This window comes from Xenopus laevis, chromosome 6L, assembly GCF_017654675.1.
Source record: "Xenopus laevis strain J_2021 chromosome 6L, Xenopus_laevis_v10.1, whole genome shotgun sequence".
Taxonomy (NCBI): domain Eukaryota; kingdom Metazoa; phylum Chordata; class Amphibia; order Anura; family Pipidae; genus Xenopus; species Xenopus laevis.
The window spans coordinates 126,205,142-126,210,198 of record NC_054381.1 but is presented as its reverse complement, the minus strand read 5'-3'; the positions used below and the strand labels follow the sequence as shown (position 1 = coordinate 126,210,198).

The following is a 5,057-nucleotide window of genomic DNA, read 5'->3' as shown; positions in this document are numbered from 1 at the left end:
AAAATGGAAATCGCATGCTTAGCTTTACTACATTCTTGCTTTTGTGGGAGACAGCCTGGGCGCAATCTGTTTTGCCCAGTCTATATGCTGTTGTTCTTCGGTGCTAGTGCTGCTCCTATTGTATAGGACTGACTATTAGTCACGCTCTGACACAGAGCTGCAGCCTGGCAGCGCTTTACTCCTGCAGATCCTGTCTGTCATTGATGGAGATTTGTGGATAGCGCAGAAGAATTGGGCCTGGCTGAATAGGAGTTATGGATTTTCAGCACTATGGACAGCGCACTGCGCTACATTAAGATCTTTATGGCCGGGCGGGGGAGTTTACAATACACTGCGCTGCATCCAATAATATACAGTTTGACACATACTGACATTCTTATACAATACTTTGCGTTCTAAATGGCTTGCATTATTCATACCACGGTCCTTAATGAGTTTTATTTCCTTCTTAACAAGGGAACAGTTTGTTTTTACAGTCATTTCTTTAACAATACAATATATACATGATTCACACATTTTGTATAAATTACCAGTACATATATAAAATTTTATGGTAGAGGGGTTAGGGCAGTTGACAGAAGGCCCCTGACAGCTGGTTACCTTTCTCCCAAACCCCCACATCCTAATTACATACAATGCGCCACTGGTGTTGCATTTCCATCACTTAAAACTGCGGCACTCGAGTTAATTTGTCGCTGACGCGTGTTGTGTTCTGTTGTCGCGCAGACAAGAGAAGTCTTCAGGGGCTGCATTGAGCCTCCACTCTTGGCATTCACCGCGTGCCTTAATTGTATGACATTAAATCAAGGTCCGCTGTGAACACGGAGAGTCAGAGACTTAGGTCAAAGCAAAATGGCAAGGGGTCGCGCAGGAAGACACGACCCCCTCCTCCTGTTTAATAGCTCCTCTTCCGAGCAAGGCTCTTTGATTTTATAGTAGAAGCGTCTCCAGTCAAACATATTCCCTTTAAGTCATAGATTGGATATATTCTTTGTGTGTGTGTGTGTTCAGGTGCATTGGATCCTCAGCACAACGTTCCATAAAGCAGATGTCTCTGTTGCTGCTTCTATGAACGTTTTTTTTCTATTGGAACCTGCAGCTCTAGACATAAACAGCTAAAACAATTCTCCACTGTGACACACACACACAGGCCTTTCTCATTGGGAGTCTTGCTTTGACCCGATGATATGATAGGAAAGGTCAAGACGTGTCATCTTTCTTTTGTGATGAGGAAAAATAACTCAATCGCACCTGCCCAATCTCCCCGGAGAGTTTGGGCAGCCCATATGGCCAGGCTATAGTTACTCTACTCGGAAAAGGGAACTAAAAAAGGCTTTTAACTGCCCTTTAAATGTTTAAACTGACATCGTATCCGTATTGATCGTTTCTGTGAAAAGCCTGAACCAAGAGCGATGGCTGGTAAAGAGCGCAATGTCCATTCGGGATTGGATCAGTACCGAGGAAGCCCTCAGAGAGCGCACGGTTGATCTCGGTATTTGCGGACTCGCTATTAAGACATCAGGGCGAAAAAGCTGCAAATATGTCAGAGTCAGATCCGTTTTCAGCAAAGAGAAATGGGTGGATCCTTGGGGTCAATTCCCAGAGTACAGTTAAATGTATAATGTCAGCGCCAGGATCCTCTTCTTCAGTCCAAACCATCCGGGTCATGCCTTGCAAGATAAAGAAAACACAGCAGCTATATTAATATATTTAGGCCACGCTTCAACGAAGGAAAACGCTTCGGTTCTAAACGACAACAATAAAAGAAAGAAGAAATGAAAACCTTAACAAAACTGTCATTATTCCGATGTGACAGTTGCGTATGAGCCCCTGTATATTGTCTAACACTACTAATGCAAAAAAAAAAAATGTACAAAAATATTTCTGTGGCATTAAATGCGCGTCAGCAAAAGACACAGGTTTACGAAAGAAACGAAAAAAAAGGAGAAAATAAATAAATGCATGTAAATAGAAGCGATCTATATACCATTTGAGAAGTATTGCCCACTGGCCGGCTCTGAATCTGGAGCTGTAAGAGGGGCTTCATATATTTGGGAATGACGGATGCACCGGCGCAGTCTTTCCCCTTCGCTTGCTGATCCAGAATTAGGGATTAATGGCTCTACAGCCAAACAAATAAGGCAAGTGCCTTCAGCACAAGAGGATTACACGGGACCGCTGACGTCACCCACAAGGCAGATGTTGGCTCCCAAAGTCCTCATCATCATCATCATCCTCTCCCTGTGTCCTTGAAAGCACAGAAAGCCCTGCACAATCTGCACTCTCAACATCCCCATTTCAAAGCTCTTACTAATCAAGGGCGAAACCTTCTAGCAGCTTTTCCATGTCTACTTATCGATTGCTGAATTATCTTACGTTTTCTCCCCCTACCCAATGAGCTCTGCTGATCCTATAAAACAACACCTCCCCTAGGGTTCAAGGCAAACAAGGAACCTATAGAACTGGGGCTACAGAGAAAGCACCCCAGAATCTCACCACTCAGGTAGCCTGCAGGTAATGCTTTTCTTTTTTATCTTTAGCTTGTCCTGAATTAAAGTAGGTCATGAGCAGTGGCCTGGTTCTAATCCGCACAGGGTTACATAAAGCACTTTATCATAAACAAATCCGCACTGGATAACCCAAATTCTTTAGCTGTATGAACCGACAGGACATATAAAACCAACAAACCCAAATAGAGTCAATACAATAGATATTTATGCAGAGAGAGAGAGAGAATGGAGATGGTGGGGCTAAGCCATTCATCATATACAAAAAAAACTGATTTTCTGCCAGTTCTTTGGCTACTTATAATTGCCTGTATCACAAGTAGTAATAGCAATACAAAATCCAGGTCTAGCAATTTACACTCTCTTCTCATATCCCAGTACATTATCTATAGTTGTACTATACACAAAGCACTCATACTTATGATGGGGCAGGCAGCAAAGATATGGACAAATGTAATCATCACTATATTGGTATTTTCACACTAATTATTAAATAAAAAGCTGTAGAGGGCCATGGATAATAAAAGCAGCAGTTATACCCTGGATCTATGCAGGGTTTATGCAGTCTTAAGCTTCTGTGTATCATATATATATATATATATATATATATATATATATATATATATATATATATATATATATATATATATATATATATATATATATATATATATATATATATATATAGCAAATAAAAAGTAACTGGGAGTGGGTTACAGACTGGTTAATGACTTTAGAAACATGTGCAAAGATATGTATTAATTTAGAATATTGCTTTGCTATACATTCAAGATGGCTGCCCAACAGAACTAATAAGGATGCAGCAGCAGCAGCAGAGGAATAATCAGCAATGTATGAGTTATTGCAGTGCAGGGAATAGATCCGAGACTCAGAGGCTGGGGGTTGTTTATATTGGTGCTGCAGTCACTGCGCTGTCCATGGTTTTGATCTGCGATTGTAAATCTCCTGCAGAATGTGCTATTTCGGTGTTCGGATCACGGAAATAAAGACATTGTCACTTCATTCATTTGGCAGAGCTGCGCCATATTTAAAAGGCGCAGTGCATGTGCTAAAAAAAATTGATTTCAACATTAAGAAGCCACTGAGCAAGCGGAGACCTCTGGTGGAACAAAAGAGTCCACAGTGGTCAGTTATTGCTTTGAAGCATTTTGTCCCACAAGGGTGAAACACCCACACATTGCGCTGAAACGATTGCGCCTGGGTTTGGTGCCCTATACACAACGCTCATTGGCTTCATTTCATACAGTCTATAGCGTTTATACGCCGATTCTTTATGCCCACTGAATATGATGGAAGAAATCACAGTCAGTGCTACATTTTTTTTTCTGCTGCAAATGACTGGAGCCTGATACTGAGAAACTGCCAATATCAACTCCCATGAGAAGTACCTTCTTCCTTCAGCTGCTGAAAATGCGGATTCAGCAGGAGCTGCAGAGGCTTCAGGGCTTAGGAAAACCTTTGTACCGGAAGAAAATAGCCCAAACACAAAAGGCATTCGCCATCTTCCCTGGCACAAAGCAGCTCTCGAGCTTCACACAAAGGAGGCAGGGGCCATCGGAATTCATTGCACATTGCACAGCGTTAACAGACAACTGCCCCGCAGGGAACACTGAGCCCCGGCTGCAACTCACACAAAGGTTAACGCGCACCTATATGGGCTGAAACACGCGCAAACGCCTTTACATTGGCAATAAACAGCTCTGTCAAGTGCAAGAATTACTAGCGCTAGAAGCCAGTCCGATACGGCCCAGCTGTATGAAGTGGGCGGCGGGGACTATCACATCTAACTGGCTGATGGGGCTCTGATTTGAGCTGATGGGGCTCTGGTCTGATCTGATGTTGCGAGAGAAATCGCGAGGAAGCGCCTGAGCGATTAGGAACAATGGACTCCGAGTGCGCATCTAGCAAAAAGCGCAGGAAAAAACAAACATTTTTAATAAATTATACTTACTAGTGATTAGCGATCTGTAATCCACATCTGCCAGGGATATTCATAGCATCCACATTCCGGAATATCTCCGCAGCAGCAGAGCAAATGAAAAATGTAGGCTCAACCCCAACACACAAAAAAGAGACATTTCAATGTTTATCCCTCGCATTAAAGGGAATAAACGCAAAGCTCTCAGTGGTGCAGGTCCTGACAGCCTCCCTCTCTCTCTCCCCCTCTCTCCCTCTTTCTCCTTCCCTCTTCTGCTTTTTTTTTTTTTTTTTCAAAAGAGGGCTGGTCGCTTGCTGCATCCCAATGAGTTAAATCAGCCACTTTCTTCTCATGCAGCAGCAGCAGCCTCTTCACCCAGCACAAGGCTGAAGGCACAAAAGAGCATTAACGCTTCCCCCAGTTTATGTAAAACTCCTGTCACCGATTATTTTCCCCCCTCAAACCTAATGAAATCATCCTGTTCATTCTGCATAAAAAAAAAACAAAACAACTCATTTGTGGAAATTAAAGGACTAATTGAATTGATATTTTTTTTATCTAGATTCAAGCTAAATATTAAAATCTAAGCTTTAAACATTAAACCCCCTCCC

At 42.4% G+C, this 5,057-nt stretch overlaps 1 long non-coding RNA gene across 1 annotated transcript; it reads right to left on the bottom strand.

The window, feature by feature from the left end:
* Positions 1-423: 423 nt before the first annotated feature.
* LOC108719272 lies at positions 424-4,727 on the bottom strand. The gene is made up of 2 exons (XR_001936194.2): positions 4,480-4,727; positions 424-1,670 (listed from the first exon to the last, which is right to left on the bottom strand). It is a non-coding gene; the product is annotated as an uncharacterized LOC108719272 (long non-coding RNA).
* Between the last annotated feature and the right edge of the window lie 330 nt (positions 4,728-5,057).